At 44.7% G+C, this 19,888-nt stretch overlaps 1 protein-coding gene across 5 annotated transcripts in view; it reads right to left on the bottom strand.

Annotated features, from left to right (window-relative positions):
* SMARCA2 (SWI/SNF related, matrix associated, actin dependent regulator of chromatin, subfamily a, member 2) overlaps positions 1 to 19,888 on the bottom strand; it is a 175,119-nt gene that overhangs the window by 48,193 nt on the left and 107,038 nt on the right. The gene's annotated exons all lie outside the window — the stretch shown is intronic.

Genomic DNA, 19,888 nt, shown 5'->3' with positions numbered 1-19,888 from the left:
TTGTGTATACTGGAATGATGCCAAGTGAGGACCCCCTGTATGAGCATAAACATCCCTTTGAGTAAGTGATGGCAGCGTTTGTCTTTCATACTGCCCTATAATCTAAGGGAAACTGCCCTGCCCTTAGTGCTGGCTGCCTGGCTGCCATGTTCTGTATTGGGCAACCTCTCCCTGGCCTGGTCTCACCTGGTTGAACTGGGAACAGTGCCCTGTTCTCAGGGTGGCTTGTCTCCAGGCCTGTGCAGGGCCTGGCAAGAGGGTCTCAGCATCAAACACCAAATTAGTTCACTTCTTTTAGGAATTTGGACTGCAAGCATGAGAGAGTATGTCTGGTGGTATGGGAACTGAAGCTGAATGGAAGGAGCAAGAGCATCGCTGGTCCCAGGGAGGCTGCAACTCCATATATATAGACACATACTCCTAACTGGTTAGACTGATGCAGATACATGCACACACACACACACATATGCACACGTATGCATGCGTAGATACTACTAGTGTCAGCAGAGGAGAACCTGGCCCCAGTTAGATTTGAGAAGCCAACTTGGACATGTATAATAGATTCAGATTTAGATTTGCTCAAGTTAGGTCTATGTGGCACTTCTAAATATACATAAAGTCATTTCTCAAGTAGGACTATCCTACTTTATTTAATGCCAGGTCAATAAAGCTAAAAATTCAAAACAGTATTTTGAGCCCTAATTAACTATAAGCTCTAAGTGTTGTAACACAATTTGTTATGCAATAAACCTTAAAACAAGCCTGTAATTCTAAAGCACAAAGGATCAAGATAATGGTAAATCTAACCAGGTTTTACTAACAAACATGCTCAGTACTACTCTGGCTTTGCACACCTCCCATGGCCTCCTGGTACACTAAGCCAGGACTAGAATTTTTCTGGGAATTAGTGGGTAAAATTAGTATGGGCAGTGCTAGGTAGCAGAAGAGGCAACACCAGGACACTGGATAACCTGAAACATGGTCAGTGATGTGCATAGTGTAAACATACAAAGATACCGCTCTACCTAGCCAGGATATTCATATGCAGAGAAATCTCCCTTAAACGCATCCCAGGAACAGAGCACCTAGAAAAAATTTAAGATGCATGCCTGTCAGTCAGTAAATCTGAAGGAAGTGAGAAGGCTCCTTCAATCCACCTCCACTTAAGGCCCTGCCCACTGTGAGGACCCTCTGCTCTCTCCACCTAGCACGTATGCCAACAATCAGTTGTGTTCCCAAAGGTCTGGATGCCAGTTACACTTGTTATTGGAACTACATAACTCACTTGGAGATTATGTAAAATGAAATACAATTGTGAAAAGAAACAGGACTCTTGGGACGCCTGGGTGTCTCAGCAGTTAAGTGTCTGCCTTCAGCTCAGGGCGTGATACTAGGGTCCTGGGATCGAGTCCCACATTGGGCTCTCTGCAGGGAGCCTGCTTCTCCCTCTGCCTGTGTCTCTGCCTCTCTGTCTTTCATGAATAAATAAAATCTTAAAAAAACACAAACAAACAAGGCTCTTATTTTCTACCAACAGTGAATATAGTGAAAGACTCCATAAAGGGGAAAGGCTTAAAACACAAAACACTGCTGAATTTGGCAAGGGCTAGACTCTTATAATGTGGGGAAGGGTCTGCACTCTATCTGCTAGTATCAGGATTCTCAGGTGATGGAGACGTCCATTAACTGGAGTGGGGGGGGTCCTTTCAGAGTGGATACTTGAAAGGTCTTCTAACTTTGTTACTCATATCTCAGGAAAGCTGAACTTAAAAAAAAAAATTCTAAGAATGCCAAAACTGGAAATCCTAAGTGAAATATAATATGGTTACTTATGCAAAAAAGAGTAGTCAGCCGACCTGAAGAGGCAACTTTAGCCTTACATAAAAATGTGGCATATGGATACCCATTGTTTCCCATTAAAGGTATCCACTACTTTAAGTGACATTTTCTCAGCTTGATATTTTCATTGGCAGACCCACTATGGATTATGATTATTTTAGTTAAGAAGGCTTCTGCTGGTCTTTCTTTTCAGAAGGGGAGTCAAAAGGAAAGTCACACTACCTTGCTTGTTCTTTCTTGCCATCCAGCCTTTTCTCCCCTGCAGTAAGATCTGAATAACTGGATACTGAATTTTTCTAAGTAGTCATGAGCTACGTCCTACTGGCCAGATCTTAAATACTTCCTTTCCTCAGGTTACTGCCCTACTCAAATTGCAAAATGATCCTCAGGTTGCCAATTCCAAGTTTCTCTGCCTGGACTCCACAGGTCTCCATAATCTGATTTTACCTAATCCGACTTGCCATACTTCCCGGCCTGTGAACATCCCACCCGGAACAAGAGCAGAAATCTAGTGCCTCGCCATAGCAGGCCATATTTATCCCCAACCGTCATGATTTCTCTCACCCTTCTCACCTGGAACGCCCTTCCCAATAACCTTGTACCTGTGCATGGTGTGCCATCCTTCAGTCATCAACTCATTCCCCACTCAAGATCTTCCCCAGCTGTAACACATCACCCTGATCTTTTTCTTACTGAGACCATGCCTCATTTTTTCCCACTGCCCTACAGTCTCTAGCGCAGCACTTGGGCAAGAAAAGTTAGGCAGTATAAATATAGTCGAATACAAATTGAACTTTTAGGCAGGGTCCCCTGGGAAAACTGCTCTTGGCAATACACCTGTTCACTGGCCACTAGTCGTGAATTCAAGTGTAGCTGTTCTACATATTTCTGTTGTTCATCTTCAAGGACAAAATCATAAACTCTAGCATTGAACTTGTTATATCTCTGCTACATCTTCTCATTGCTCAATCTCTGGAGTCACCTGAACTGATAAATTTACTCCTGACCACAGGTCAGGATACTGAGATTTTTCAAAAGTTGCACAGAGCTTCCAAATCCCCCTATTAGTCTTGTCTAAATCCTATTTTATTATCCTCTGCTGCTCCTTATTTAAAAGCTCTTCTTCCTATATAATGCTAGTCTTTTCCCCCATATTTTCTCACTACCTTTTTCTCCCCTTCATGCAGATTCCCCAGGTTTTTCTTTGCCCCCCTCCCACCTCTTTTCTTATGCTCCCGATAGTTAAACATGCAGTAAAATGTGGCCAACTGCTCTGAGCCCACAGCAGACATCACTAATACCTCCGATGCCCAGAACAGCAGCAGCTGAGATGTCTCTTAATGGCTCTTGGGGGACTGCTGAAGAACTTCAAAACCACTCTCCTGGGGGGCAGGGGACAGAATATAAGATGATATCTCATGAAGGCATTGGCCTCCCTGCTTCTAGAGTGGGGTCCCTGGCACGCTTCCTTCTGCTGAGCAACCTGGACATAGACTCTCAACCCTCAGGGTATTGGGTGCCTTCTGAGCAGCCCTGCCACTGGCGAGAGGTACCTGCAAGTCATCTGGTCCCCTATTCTGGATGCGAAACCTTCTCTGGAGATCCAAATTGCCCCTGGCTTCACTGTGACTTCAACGCACATGGCTTCAAACATTCTCTCTCCAGCCTGGACTTGTTTTGGAGTTACCAGTTGTGATTTCCAATATCCTGTTAAATGTCCCAGCTCAAAGTCATCGCTCTTTCCCCAGCAGAGTAAATATTTCTCTCTGGATCTTTCTGTCTCATCAAAGGGCAGCATCATTTCCCCCCAATTATCCAGGCTTAAAAAAAAAAAAAAAAAACAACAATCTTTAAAATCATGAGTTTCCTTCCTTACAGTCTGGCAGGCCTGCCAGTCACTGTGTGCTTTACCTCTGAAATAGTTCATTCCCCTCTGCTCATTCTCCTCTTTCACAGGCAGGGTCAGATATAATGGCCTCCCTATGGGTTTTTCTTGCCCTCTCTCCTGGGCTCTAATTCATCCTTTACAAAGCGAACGGTTATCTTCTTTCTACTTAGAAGGAGGAAGGCACATTTGTTCTCCCACTTCAGACTTGATGGTCTTTCGATGGAATAAAGCCCAGGTTCTCAGGCCTGGCACCGCCTCCAGGGAGTGCCCTACCCTAATCTTTCCCCTCCACTCCTATCCCAATGAAAACCTGCATAAAAACACCGTGCTCCTAATACACAAGGTCACAGAGGGAGGAGCCACTCATTCCCATGCCTCGGTGGGGTGCAGAACCTCAAATTCTCTTCCTCATCCCCCTGTCCTACACAAATCATGCTCCTTTTTTAAGAAACAGGCTAAAATGTCACTTCCTTCACAAAATCCTACATGATTTCCTCCTTTTCTCCTACTTTTTACAATATATCACATGCACTTTTGTTCACTGTTGATTCAATTCTGCTTTGTAGGAGTTTTGTTCTTCTCTTAAAATATGCCTGAATCTCCTATCAGCCTGAAATCTCTTTGGGAATTTAAAAAAAAAAAAAAGGTCCCCTTAATCAAAATGTAAAGGCATTTAGACTGATGCCTTACCCACCAGTGGGACCCAGAAATCTTGTTGCAATAAAATTAAATCTTCACTCTTTATTCCTCTGCTTTCTCAAAATGGCAGGGCTGATCAAGGAACCATATTGTAAGACTGCTTGAGAAGCTACACAACTATACAGTGAATTTAAGCCAGATACATGGGGCAAAGATTTTGGTTTTGGTTTGCCCTGCTCCAAACCACCTCTATAAACTGCCTTTATTCTATTTTTAAAGTTTACTTAGTTATTTTAAGTCTTCTCTGCACCCGACGTGGGGCTCAAACTCATGACTCCGAGATTGAAAGTGGCGTGCTCTTCAGACCGGGCCAGCCAGGAGCCTCCAAACTGCCTTTATTTTAACTGGTGACGATACAATCCTGTGTCTTGCTCTAGCTTTGGGAATAAAATGGCCTATATAAGACATTCAGCCTTGTTGGCCAAAAAGATCCCGCTAACCTGGAAGGTACAACAAAGACCACCCCTCACCTGGCTAAAAGAGCAGTGAACAAGGGGAACAGCATTGTGAACAAGGGGAGGAGGAGGACGGAGAGTGGCACTGGCCTCCCCACAAGCAAGGCAAATAAGAAGGGGAGAGAAGCTGACCTGAGTCCTCAAAAGCCTGCGGAGTCCCACTGTTCAGCAGATGGGGGTCCACCAAAAACCCCTTCTTGAGGAGTGGCAGGGCTAGACACCTTCACGAGGTGTATCTTGTATTCCTTCCATCTAAAGCGCTGTCTTGAATTTCTCTAGATGCTACTCCTCCCAACGTCAAGAGACTCACCTGATGTTCATCCACCCTCAGCTCCTGTAACCTTTTCAACAAACAGCTGGAATTCATAAGCCAGGAGGAGGTGGGCTCAGTGGGCAAAGGGGCCATAACATCCTCCCGCTCCCCTGCCCAGTCCCTGCAGACTTGGCCTGATGTGCATTTTTTAAAAATTTTTTTTAATTTTTATTTATTTATGATAGTCACAGAGAGAGAAAAGAGAGGGGCAGAGACACAGGCAGAGAGAGAAGCAGGCTCCATGCACCGGGAGCCCGACGTGGGATTCGATCCCGGGTCTCCAGGATCGCGCCCTGGGCCAAAGGCAGGCGCCAAACCGCTGCGCCACCCAGGGATCCCTGTGCATTTAATAATAAACTGAACATTCAGCATTCATCCGACAAATCTACCTGCCGTGGACCACATGCTAAATCCAAAAACCATGCTCCTTGTCTGTGAGACTTAGTGTCTCATCTGTAAAATGGGAGAAGTAGTATCTGTTCCAAGTCTGTAATGGGATTAAAACGTGATACATATTTATAGCTCCCAGCCTAGCACTGTCTGGAACAGAGAAGGCAGAAGTGGAGGGACTCCAAAGTCCTGAAAATTCTATGGGAAGGAGTTTGGATTAAGAATTTAATTCTGATTATCTGGCAACTAAAAAGAATATGATATTTTCACGTCAATTATTATCTCAAGGTAAACAAAACCCATCAGTCCTGGGGAGGGGAGTGGGGAGATGGGAGCCCACTTTGTGGTAGTAAAAATGGGCCAACGACATGATGCGGTGAGGTAAAAGCAATTTTGAAAAGAGGGGGGAACAGCCTGTGAAATCTGAAGTGGTAACATAAAAGCCGTGTTTATGGAGAAGCCAAAACCCACTATTCCAGTGTGGGAAGGCATGCCCCCATGTACCCCTTAACAGCCTTCCAAAAAAAAAAGGTCAGTCCTTTGGCACAGGGCTCCCTGTAAAGTAGGGTGTTCTTCAATCAAGTGGAAGGACATGCAAATATTACTAACAGCAGGCTGGGGCTTGATGGATATCAAGGGCTGGGATTTATTGAAACGGCTACAAAAGAGCTCAGCCTTGTAACAGGTTAAAAATAATTCTGAACGTAATGGCACTGAAATAACCCCTGGCCGTGTTTTACTTGGCTACTTCTCCAACCTGGGTACGTGAAGGTCAGGGAGATCACAGGTGATTCTGTTTTCTTTTCCTCACTCTTCTGTAACTTTTTTTTTTTTCAGACGGGAAAAACGCCTCCCAAAAACACTATTTTCAGCTTTACATTAAAAAAAAGAAAAACAAAAAAAAAAAAACACAAAAGAACAAGCAAAGCTCCAAGGGAGCTCCAAGGGTTTTCAGGTGCTGATTATAAAAATGCAGAAAGCTACAACTAATACAACAATCATCAGAGTCATATATGTAACAAGGGGCACCTGGGTGGCTCAGCTGTTGAGTGTCTGCCCTTGGCTCAGGGCATGATCCCGGGGTCCTGGGATCGAGTCCCGCATCCGGCTCCCTGCAGGGAGCCTGCTTCTCCCTCTGCCTATGTCTCTGCCTGTCTCTCTCTCTCTCTGTGTCTCTTGTGAATAAACAAGAAATCTTTTTTTTTTTTTAAAGATTCATGTAACAAGATAAAATGGTGGCAAGTAAAACCCCTAAACTGGATTTATTACTTCTCTTGCAGAATGCATATTTATGTCCAGGATTCCCCTGCAATGTTGACACTGTGGTCTGCTGGACTCCACAGTATCTGCCTATGGCTTCCAGTAACACCCCATGGCATTAGTGTACTGATTTCCTTTTAAGTTAAAATGAAGGCAAATGGATTTGGTCTTGATAATTTGGGCTGGATGGGAGGACTTGATATTCATGTCAATGAGCAAAATGGATCCATTTGGCACCTGTTATGCACACTGCTTGGTAGTGTGCAGGGGATTCAAAAAATGAAGGCATGGGTACCTTCTTTTATTTTTTTTTTTAAGATTTTATTTATTCATTCATGAGACACAGAGAAAGAGAGGCAGAGACACAGGCAGAAGGAATCCCACGCAGGGAGCCCGATGTAGGACTCAATCCCAGGACTCCAGGCTTCCCATGTATCATGTCCTGTCAGCACACAGACTCAGTTCCACTCTCTAAATGCTGCAAACAACTGGATTGTCGCAAACACTGTACCACATACTGAGTCCACCAACATGCTATAGGACCCTGTGTCAAACCTGCATTTTCAAGAGAAAGCCTTCCTAAGAACAAGGAGGGAATCTCTTGCCCATGGCTTTCAGTCCCTGAGAGTTGAGTCTCAGAGCTGGAGCCAGACCAGGGTGAATCTATAGTTCTCTCCAAGGTCACCAAAAGCAAAGTCAAAGAAGGACAGGGCAGGAAGGACAGGGCCATGTACTCTTCTTTACCCTCCTCCCTCCCAGGGAGGTGAAGTGACTCATCCAAGATGTCACATAGCAAAATGATGACAGATCTGGAACTAGAACCCTGATATCCTCCTGATGCCTCAGCCCCCACCCTCTTCTTTCCACTAAATTATCAGAGGCAATTTGGAAGACAGGAATAGATCCACTCGCAACCTTGAGAAAGGTGTGAGGCCATCATTTTAACTAATCTTTAGGAAATCTTTAGAAAATACACATGGTACAAGGGAAGGACATTTTACAAAACAGCATCCTGGGACACCTGTGTGGCTCAGCAGTTGAGCATCTGCCTTCAGCCCAGGGCGTGATCCTGAGGTCCTGGGATCGAGTCCCACATCAGGCTCCCTGCATGGCGCCTGCTTCTCCCTCTACCTATGTCTCTGCCTCTCTCTCTCTGTGTCTCTCATGAATAAATAAATAAAATCTTAAAAAAAATAACCCAGCATTGTGCATTAGGAATATGCTTTCTACAAAGGACTATGGGTACAGTGACCTTCAATATTGTATTTCACTAGGAGTGGCAGAGTAAGCTTTGCCTAGAGCACAGTTTTATGGCCCCATCTACATTTTTTCATGATTCTGACTATCTAACATTCTCTAATAGAAAATAAGAAAGAAGCTCTATAAAAAGCATATGGCCTAGTGCCTAAGATGACCTTCTCTACTGGGCACTTTCTTACTCAAAACTCAAAGTGAAAACCCAATTAATTTAGTGCTTTCTTTTTGTCTTTTAACTTGGAGTTAGATTGTATGTCTCAATCTGGTTTTTGCCCAAAAAGAAAGAAAAGGGTTGAGCTGGAAGGCGGTTGTGAAATCTGTGGTAACTTCCAAGGAATAGCAAGGCTGAAGCATTGAAGCAGTGGTTGTACTTTTGTGTGCATATTTAAGTGATCTTCATCCCTGTGCCCTGAAATTAGAACAGCGCCTTCAAATTCTTGAGAAGCTCAAGAGCACTTATGTTAGAACTGCATGCCTTTAGAATTCCTTTAAGTAAGAAATCTTTCCATGAAGACACAGATCATTGGAATCTAATGGGAAAGAATGCCGACAATGTCTACCTTGACCCACATTAGCCAAAAAACACAGGATTTGCAGACTCTGCCCAAAGAACACAGACTGCAACCAAATCTCCCCCGAGCCCCCATCTCTGGCTGGTGTGCTCACTTCATCACAAGTATTTACGGAGTGCTTACCATGCGTGAGGTGCTCCGATGCTGGCATACGGCAATGCACCAGATGGGCTAGGGCTCTGGCTTTCTTGGAGTTTAATACTAGTGGAAGGAGGCAACAAGCTGACCTTTGCGTGATAGCAAGGGCCATGAAGAAAATTGATACAGGTCATGTGACAGATACTGGTCAGGCCTCACTGTTTCAGCTAGTGTGGTCAGGAGGGATCTCTCTGGAAAGAGACCACCAGGGCAAGGAGACAGCCACGTGATGGTCTAGGAAAGAGGCTTCCTAGAGGTGCAGAGGCTCTGAACTTCTGTAGAAGCCCCATGTGTGACAGCCACCTAGACAGCAAGCAGAGAAGTTGAGGTTCAAGGGCTGGTGGAGACCAGATGGCCCCACCTCATAGACCACGTTGAAGGGTCTGGGTTTAATCAAACTTGCAATCAGAGAGGGTTTTATGTGGCAGATGGGGGTGGATGTGTGTTGGGAAGTACAAGTGGAAATAGTGGGTAGGGGGTGACAGGAGTTGGTATTTGGCTTGGAAAGTACCCTCTGACTTCTCTGGGTAACCACCTGAACTGTTGTGAACAAAGAGGAATGCCAGGAATCTGCAAACATCACATGCTCCAGCATCTAAAGGGAGAGGGTGTGCTGTGCTCTATTTTGCTTCCACTGGGGGTCAAGCAGGCTCAGTAGAAACCTCAGGAGCACAGGTGTGGCTGTCAGAGAGGCAAGGGCCTCCCAGCGACAGCTAGGAGTTGAACTCTATGGCCTTCCCCCTGTGCAGGGCATAGAGAAGAAGCTGCCCTTCCCTCCTGTGGTTGTCTGGAACCTGGGGGACGGAAAATCCTAAGTAACGTCCCCAGAGGCAGGACACTAAAACTCTAGCATCAAGTAGGATCCACATTGCTTAAACTCTGCTCATTTCTTGAACAGTTAAAGCCCTACAAGTTAGAGCCTCTCACAGTCTATTTTAATCTCTATTAATTCCCATCTGTGTACACTTGGAGACCTGCTCTTGACAAGCTCTTTAAGGTGGCTAAGTGTGCACTATTATCTCTAATAGCATCTCTCAAATCTGGCTCTTAATTGCACTAATAAGGCGGGCACCGTTCCGATGGAAAAGAACAGAAACTTGACAATTAACACTGCTTTCCCCAGTCCGAGCACAGCGTGGCTCAACCTAGTGGGCATTCGATAAAATGGGTGTGGAACGGAATCTGTTTTGTTTTTGTTTTTTTTTTTTAAAGAGCCTCCATGTATGGGCCCACTAATGGGAAAGCCGAAGATGATCATTATTAAAACCAGAGTACAAAGTAAAAGTCAAAGCAGCTTCCTGTGATTTAGGAGGTTGTGGAAGGGACCCTGCAAATCAAAGATAAGGCAACTAACTCGACCCAGGAGGCCCAGAATCACATCCTTCACTGGCAGCTGGGCCAGGACCCCACAGGCGTGGTTCCTGACAGCTGGGTCCCTATGCTCTTCCTACAGGGAAGGATTAAGTAGAAACTGTCGTACAGAGAGAGCTGATAGCTGAGTGTGTGTAGGCTGGTGGGATTGAGGCGAATAAGCCTATAGACCCCTCACACAGCATATTGAGCAAGGGAACATCTCCTCCTTAATTCCCATTCATGAGTGGGGGATGGGTGCCTCCTTATCCACCCCTCTTTCCCTTCTCCTGTCACCCCAAACTCTGTATTCAAGACACACAATGGAAAGTTTTTTTTCCTCTTTTACTATTACTTACCAGGTTTATTCTGAGATAACTTAATACTTTTTTTGTAAGAGCCAATTTGTGCTTGGAATTCTTCTTATATGAACCAGGTTAAATATTACACACTGAAACCTCAGAGAAGTCTATGAAGTATATGCTGTTATTCCCCCCATTTTGTAGGAAAATGGTTACATGAGGCACCAAGGGTCACAAGCTAATTATAATTAGACAGAGTTGGGATTTGAACCCGGATTCATCGGACTGCAAAGCTTACGTTTTTTCATTTTTTAAGATTTTATTTATTTACTCATGAGAGATACAGAGAGGCAGAGACACAGGCAGAGGGAGAAGCAGGCACCCCGTGCAGAGCCCAATTTGGGACTTGATCCCAGAACCCTGGGATCACAGCCCGAGCTGAAGGCAGATGCTCAACCACTGAGCCACCCAGGCATCCCAAGGCTTACATTTTTGGCCATTATCCTGAGCTACTCAGGTACACAGCCACCAAAGTCACAGTTCTGACACCCACCTGGACGTGGACACAGTGATGGTAAAGTCACCCTGCCCTGCCTCTAACTTCCTGACAGGTACCCACCCCACTTCTACCCCATGAATGATATCATTTCAAAACGTATATCAGTATCAAAACGTCACATGGTACACCTTTAATATATATACTTTTTACTTGTCAAAGATAAACAAAAATTCTTTTAGAAAGATGTTCTTCATGCGGCTTTATTGATCAAAGAAAAAAAAAAGTATGGGACAGAAACCAAATCTTGATTCAAAAAAGCAGACATATTTCTAAAATCATCTATTTCTCTGCAGGAGTTGGCTCCACATAAAGATAAGGCAAACTTACTGGGGCTTGTAAATATTGGTAAGCCCCATCCAATTTCCCATGGTTGCTTTCCATGCCTGAGTTACATTTCAGTGCTGAATCCCTATTTCAAAGGATAGGACTCGAAACCAGAAATTCCATGTATCACAGTTTTAAAAATTGAGCAAAACAAGTCTCTCCTGCTTCTCAACTTTTAATATTTATTTTAGTTGGCCCTCAGAGGGTTCTTTCTTCTACTGGACTTAGCCTGCTGGATTTTGACAAAAAGCAACATATTAAGGTCCAATCGCTGTGAAAACAATCTATCCATTGGATTTAAAGATAAAATAAAAATTGTAGAAAAGTTACCAAAATTCATTTAGTGTCAAATATTTCCCCAAACAGTTCAACCTCTTGCCACTAATAGGTTCAGTACCTCCTTCCTGAAGTGCTGAAGAACTAGGAATTTGGCAAAACCCAAATCTATTTTCTAGGTCCTTAGCTCTCCCTTGTGTATAAAAACGGAAATGCAGCTTACTAGAAATTTTGCCCCCGTAGATCTAATGACCCAATTTTAAAAGCTTAAAAATGCTATTTGATAAAAGGGGGAAAAAAAATCAATTTTTATGTCTTATAGCAAAAAGCAAAGAAAGATTACTTAAAGTGACAAAACAAAAGCAGCAAAATATTAAAGGCATTCTGTACGTTACACTTTTGCTAAAGAATCCTGAAAAACAAAAACAGACAAGAAAATCTTGTCAGTATAAGATATTATAGGAGAAAAGGACATTTCACAGCATCACAGATGCTCTTAGCTGTGATTACAGAGAGAAATTTCCAGCCCCTGTCTCTGATTTCAGGCTGGATTGTATTTAATACAGCCCCAACGCAGGAGACACTGTCCTGTTTCAAGGATTTCTAGGGAGAAAAATCCTCTTCGGATGGGTGACAAGACATTTTGCTATTTCTCATTGTGTTTTCAACAGAATTTCAAATGTATTGTTTGAAATACCAATTTCTTTAAACTTTCTTGGTTCCCAGCTCTTTGTGACTACCTCTTCATGAATTTCTCTGTCTCTTTCCCATGTAGGTTTTGGCACAGGCTGCTTGGGATGGAAAGCCAACGAGGGGATCTTATTCTGTATTTGCATCCTGGGGTTATGTAGCTTTTTAAGACACCTAGGTAAATTCCCTTGAGAAGTGTTGCATTTTACTTACTGATTACCCCTACTCCTGTACGGTTTAAGACTCTCTTACTGTTTCCTCCACTTTGAGCTGTTAGAAGGAGATTAACCCCCAAATCTTTTTAGGGGTCAGGAGACAGGACCAGGAAGTCGCCACTCAGACACAGTCTTCATGGGGAGCTTGGGCTCTTACTTGACAGACTAGTTGAGGAAAATGAGAGTATTCCCTATGTTTCCCTTCACTGAGGTCCGTCTTGAAATCCTAAACCTTCTAAAACCAGTTGCATCCATCCCTAGATTTAAAGATGTGAGGAAGCAGAGCTTATCACCATCACTTACATAACTTGGTTGAGGGCCCAACTGTCCAGGGCACTGCAAACACAGGGGTAAGTTCCTTCATCACCAGGAGCTTATACAGAATACCAAAAAGAGCATCCTTGTTCTCATGTATGAGGACTGCACGGAGAGACACCAGCAAATAAGAAGGACCTTTCCGAATTATAGTTTCGAGACATCACATCCACAATGAAAGAAAAGTGTCGTCTTCAAAGTTCATTCCTTCTATCTGGCTAGCAATTAAATATTACACGGAGCACATAATTTAGTTTGCATTCCAATTATCTTCCAGTGCTGTAGGGTACAAATCACTCACTCGGCAATTAAATAAATTCTGAGGTGTCACTAAATGTTTTAAGGAAAGGAAGGGATTCTGAAGTTGGCAGAAGGACCCATGCAAGAGGAAGAATAGAAAAACAACTAAGTACTCCAGCACTCACCCTCAGCCCAGCTTTTAGCTTTGCAATCACCCCAATCTTACAGAGCCCCTGCCCTGATAAAGAATGCAATATTGGAGACATCGCAGTGCACACATGGCTGGAGTTCAACCGGAAAACCTGTCCCACTGGGCTCATCAGACATCTGCCAATTTAGGCCGATGGAACGCCTGCTCTCACATATAAAGACACAAACATATTTTTTTCAAGAAATTAACAACATGAACCAATTATTGTGTATGTGCAAACACACATGCGTGTGCATGCACATCCCATAGTACGTGGTGTAGCACTGTTATCACCTTGGGTTCACCATGGGAAAAGCTACAACATGCTAAGGGATATCATATTTTTAAAACCACATTCACATTTCTCTTTTAAACTTTCTAGAGGTGCTATTCCCTGTTCAGGGGAGCCACCCACTGCCTTCAGAAGGATTAGGATAAAGTTGGTATGCAAAGGAAAGAAACCAAAGGCCACCAGTGCCTCCCCAACGGCAGATTTATGAGCCCACCATCAGAGAGTAGTCTCAATCAGGATTTGGTGAGGGAGAGGGGTTTCCTCACTTCCAAAGGCTCTTTGTAATCTAGAGCTATGTCTGAGGCACAGGACTCCTAAGAGCCGCTAGATGCCACCGTGCTGCACCCTATGGCGGGGCCACATGTGTACGGGAAGTTGCTATCTGTATGTGACAGGAAGGCAGGGCAGAGAGCCTTCTTTCTCAGCGGGAGTAAAGAGGTAGAGAGGTAAGAGGTCAGGCCTGAGGATATTGCCACCTGTTGTATAATCAAGAATTTGTCTGGTCTTTGTCCTGGGTTGCTGGCATGGAGCTTCTAAAGCCCTCGGAATTTCCTGAGTGGTAAGCGGTGTCTTTGTTATGCTAATGAGGTGACCAAGGAGGGCCCCTAGAGGGCTTCAGGATGGGGGCAGTCACCAGAAGGACCAACCACTTGAGTAGGTGGTTGGGCTGTTGAGCCAGGCGGGCCTGGGAGGAGCTGGGGACTGGGGAAGGAGTCTGATCATCCAGCTGATTATTTTTTTATTTTATTTTATTTTATTTTATTTTATTTTATTTTATTTTATTTTATTTTATTTTATTTTATTTTATTTTTTTACATCATTAGTTTATTTTATTTTATATTTTATATTATTTTATTTTATTTTATTTATTTTACTTTATTTTATTTTACTTTACTTTTTACTTTACTTTCTTTTCTTTTTCCAGCCAGTGATTTTATTTTATTATTTTTTTTTAAAGATTTTATTTATTTATTCATGATAGTCACACAGAGAGAGACAGAGAGGCAGAGACACAGGCAGAGGGAGAAGCAGGCTCCATGCACCGGGAGCCCGACGTGGGACTCGATCCCGGGTCTCCAGGATCGTGCCCCGGGCCAAAGGCAGGCGCCAAACCGCTGCGCCACCCAGGGATCCCCAGCCAGTGATTTTAATCATTTGTGCCTACATAGTAATGAGCCCTGGATAAAAACTCTGGATGCTGAAGCTCAGTAGAGGGAGCTTCCTCGTTGGTGCACATACTGCAGTGTCAGGAGGGTGACGCACCCTGATTCAAACAGGAGGGGGATCTCTGTCTGCTTCTTAGACCTCGTGCTATGCACCTCTTCATTTGTTGGTCCTCCTGACTTGTGTCTTCAGTAATAAAACTGTAACCACAAGTAGTGCTTTTCTGAGTTCTATTTATCATCATAGCCAATTAACTGAACCTGAGGGAGTCATGAGAACCCCTGAATTTATAGCCAGTCAGTCAGAAGAGCCGGTGGCCAGGGGACCTCCAGAGTGTGGCTGGGGGGTGAAATAAGCACCGTCTTGCTGGGGCCTGAGCCCCTTTAACTTGTGTGGTCTGTGCCAACTCTGGGTAGTTAGTGCCAGAAGTGAACCTGGTTTGGGTTGAAATGAATACTCGCCTGTGAGGGCCCCTAAGTGGTATGTTAGTGGGGAGGTGCAGAGCAAGAGGAATGAGATCCTAAAAATGCCCAGAAGTAGATTTTCTGTGAGGCTAATAAAGTGCAAATTTCAAGACTCTCACCTGACATGCTCCTCTTAAGGCTCTGGGAGGGTCCTTCATGATGTGTTCACATAGCCAGACACAATATGCAAAAAGTAAGACATTTTTGTCTCGCTTGTTTTAAAAAGCTCCCTCACCCACCCAGCCACAGATTCTAGGAACTTCAGTCTTGACAACCCCCTGGTGGTGACTCTGCCGTTGTTGAGAAATGGGGCTAGGCTCTCTTGCCTGTTCTAGCACGGTGTGAAGGAAGCAGCCAAGACTTTCTGCAGATTCTCAAGCAGGGCACAGAAAGAGCTGGGAGTGCTGTGGCAGCACCAGAAGGGCTGGGGGTCCTCACGAGATCTCAGAGCGCAGGAGAGCTGCCACCTGGAGATGGAGCCGGGACCCAAGACTGCAGTAGCACAAATCATAGAAATCTCCCAGGGAATGAGATGGGACCGGATCAGATGCACGTCGAGACCTCCAGGGACAGGACAGGCCAGTAGCCCTGCACCGAACCTAGCAGAGACCCACAGGACAGCGGGAAACCAGGGCACCAGTCCCCAGGGCCATGACAGAACACCAGCTTCTACCATTTTCCAGATGCCAGTTGGGAAGGAAGATGGAACTGCAGCCCCCAGGAGAGGAAGAGAAACAGCCCATGGGATACACGAGTGCTGACCTGACAACCCCCAAAAGATAAGTTAACTTGAGACTGGCTAACACCAAAGAAATCTAAGTTTCCCTCAATGGAAAACAGGGATTTCAGAAGAACTTTTAAAAAACTTTTTTTTTTTTTTTAATTGAGCTATGTTTGAAATTGTGATCCTTCTCATTTAAAACAACATTATGAATACGGAAAAATTTTAAGATCTTCCAACTAAACAGATTGTCTAAAGGTCACTGTGGGAATTTTTAGCATAATAGGATTATAAAATAAAACCTGTTTGTGATAAAACCATAATAAAATTTTCAAGGAAAGTGGCCATTTCACTTAAATTTAACCTAAGTGTTCTGAGGCAGAGACTGCTAGCTAGTCACCAGAATCTTATTTTCCTGGGCTGATGGCCAGACCACATTTCCTGGTCTCCCTTACAGCCAAGTGTGGCCACACGACTGAGTTCCAGCCAATGGGACATGAGCGGAAATGACAGGGGACCGTGCAGGCCTGGCCCATCCAAACCCCACACCCACCACTCTGTGCTGCCTCCCCCACTTCCAGCCTCACCAGGATGCAGATGAAGAAGTTGGCAGAGGCTCTGTCAGCCTGGACTCTTGAGAGTCTGGACATGGAGAGTAGCTGCCCCCACGAACCAGAAACATCCACCTTGGGCTTTTATGGGAGGAGTAAAAGTCTACTCATTTTTTCGTAGAGGCCCATGAGTTGGGCATGTTTCAGTCCAGCCGTGGCAGCCGTGAATGTTCCCCTAGGCTATCCTCTTGCACATCAATCTGGTGCTAATTCAATGTGGCAATCAATGGGCACTTACTATTTGTACATGGAATTCCTAAGTTCTAACAAGATCCACCTTACCTGCTACTAGGAAACTACCAGGAATGCTAGGAAACTGGATTTTGAGCTGTGACCAAAGAGTGAGCACGGCCATGTGAGAGCACAGAGAAAAGTTCAATTACTATTTATTTGTGAAGGTGCCATGGATGTGGCGGTGATGGAGCTGGGCCTGGGAGGATGAGAGAAGTTCAGGAGGAGAAGGAGGAGGAGGAGGAGGGTGGGGAAGTTCATTCCAGGCTGAACATGAGTCCTCATGTTTGATCCAGTGGGATGTGATGCTAACGACAGAAAAAACAGGGCTCTGTTCACCCCAGGAAGCAGAATCCAGGCCAGTGAGGAACAGCAGATGAGGAAAGAGGATTCGGTTCAAAGCGGAGAGGAAGGAACGGTCAGGGCTGACCCCAGATTGGAGGCCCTATGCAGACAAAAAAGGCAGAGCGTTTCCCTGAGGGGTGACCAGCCTCTTGGCACTGGGGCTGCGGAGGATGCGGTTTCAAGCAGGGGATGGGTAGCTGCTCCATTCAGCTGCCTTCCAGCTCTGGGATGCTCTGTAACTCCCAAGCCTCTGCCAAGCAGGCTTTGTGCATCATTGCCAGGAGAGAGAAGAATTATTTTAGCCCTGTTTCCGCATTTCTTTCACGACCATCTTTGCCATATTCCCTTTCAAGGCTGTGTTGGCTGGGTCCACTCGACGCATTCAATCATAAGCCAGTAGAGAACATCTTTTCCCATCCAGGCTCGCGAAAACCCCTTGAATATAATGTTATTACCAAGAAAAAGCTTACTAGGCTGATATTGAACAGGATTGCTGCTGGTGAACAAAAAAACAAATGACAGGAAGTATCTATTTTGAACGCCTTGGCCGTGGGGCCTACTGCATTGATGGCGGGTCCCGGTTGACAACAAGTTACTGGCTCCTACCAAATACGGACAGACGATTTTCCAAAGAATGGATCACAAAAAGACGTGTTACAACAGAGCTGCACTGAGAACAGTTTTGTCCTTCCTGGGTGGCTTCGTATTTCGCGATACACCACAGCGTGAACATGAATTTCATGGTGTCATTTTGAAAAACAAACTAGTTTTCCATTTTTATTTATTTATTTATTTTTTTATGATTTTATGCATTTATTCATGAGAGACCAGAGAGAGGCAGAGATGTAGACAGAGAGAGAAGCAGGTTTCCTGCAGGGAGCCCAAAGTGGGACTCGATTCCAGGACCCCAGGATCACGACCTGAGCTGAAGGCAGATGCTCAACCACTAACCACTATGCCACCCAGGTACCTAGTTTTCCAGTTTTCGATGTGTATGCTAGAGGTGAAAGGAAGTCTGGTGGATCATGAGAAAGAGAGATGCTATCCTAACATTATGGTAAATGAGGCAATTTTCACGTTCCTCTTAAAAGTTATCACTGTATTTCACAAACATTCCTCAGGTCCCTACTATGCGCTAGGCACTGCGCTATTCATTAGTGACCTATGCTGAAAGAAAAAGGGAACACATGAGATATTCTAACTTGGAAACTTTCTAAGATCATGTTATTTTTCTTAAGGGCATTTCCCAACAATTATTTTTAAAATGGTGGGTTCAGCTACTTTCTTGCCTGATAAACAAGGTTATTTTGCCTGTAGTATCTGGAGAGTCTACCTATAAAGATTGACTTTACACGTTTTGGCCTGGATCGTTGTATCCTCTCCTGTAATAGGACTCCAGGTACTTAATTTATTGCTTAAATAAAAGAGAAAGGGAAAGGGGATTTTCTTGAGCTCAGAAATGATTATTAGACAAACACAAAACCCGTCACGTTATAGAATGAGTCGTAATTATGCAGCAACATCCTTACAACAGGGAAACAAAAGAAATCCATAAAACCATGCTCTGGGACCATGGGAATATTTGGATACAATGGTAGGACGGTCACACGGAAGTCAGATTTCACATGCCATCGTTTGGCCATAAACATGAGCAAAGCTCTCTTTGTCTCTTTCTTTTTCCAGCCTTTTCAAAATTCAGGTCATGTCTCTCTCATCATATAGCATCCTGAGTAAATCACATTTCAAGTGGAGCCAAGACCTGTCCGTCTTTGATAACCAATCTCAGAAATACTTCCCAGTGCCTTTCCACCCACCCACCCACCCTCTTCTGTCCTAGGTCCTAGAAGCCGTGGTTCACAAAGCTCGGGGGCCGCATCCCCTTTCGATAAAGCGAACAACTCACAACCACAGCTTCTGTTTTGTTTGGTTTTCACCCCGAACGAGCTGTTTCCGGCGCACATCCTCTGGTCCTGCTTTACCCAGGGTCCCAGAGTGCCGTCAACCACCGGTACTAGGTCTGCGCCCCGTCAGGCCAAGTGGGGCGAAACCTCCAAAGGGAAGCTTCTCGGCGGCGTTCACACCTGTCACTCCTTGGGAGCACTGGGATACTTCTCTGCTCCCTGGGCGACATTCTGAGATTTCATCCCTAGGGCAAAATGATAAATCACCATCTTCCAAAAAGGGTGGCGGAGCCCCCAAACTACAGAATAACATTTCCAAGCATCAGCGACCCCAGCCTAGGCCTGCGACAGACAGATCCAAAGAGCCAAAATTGAGCACACAAATACTTCAGCTCTCACAAGTTCTTATTTCTAGCCAGCTGTGTGACCTGGCGTAGTCACTGAACCTCTCTGGGCCACAACTGCTCCGTCTGTAAAACCAGGAGAATACAAAGATACCTTCCAGCTCTAATTTCCTTGGGCCACAACTCCTTCAAACCAAGAGTACAAAGACACCTTCCAGCTCTAATTTCTTTGGGTCTAGGAAATAACAATGCCGCTAGAAAACACCTCTGTCTCCAAACTATCTCTGCTTGCCTTGAAAATGTAAAACTCCGATTAAAGACCACAAAATTGAAGGGGGAACAATCAGAAAGATCTCTAAGGCCCCCTTCCACATTTTGATTCTAACTATGATGTGATGCAAGACCAGGCAACTGGTCATAAGACGTGAGCGGTCTCATTGCTTCCAACGGCCAACGCTGCCCTCGCAAGACAGTCTTCGTCATAACTCAAGGCCCTGCCTTGGAACGGAAAGAGTCCACTGCAACAGCGAGATGACCTTCCCT

This window comes from Canis lupus, chromosome 1 (assembly GCF_003254725.2).
Source record: "Canis lupus dingo isolate Sandy chromosome 1, ASM325472v2, whole genome shotgun sequence".
Classification (NCBI taxonomy): domain Eukaryota; kingdom Metazoa; phylum Chordata; class Mammalia; order Carnivora; family Canidae; genus Canis; species Canis lupus.
Note: the sequence above shows the minus strand (reverse complement) of the source record. Positions and strands in the feature narration are given on the sequence as shown.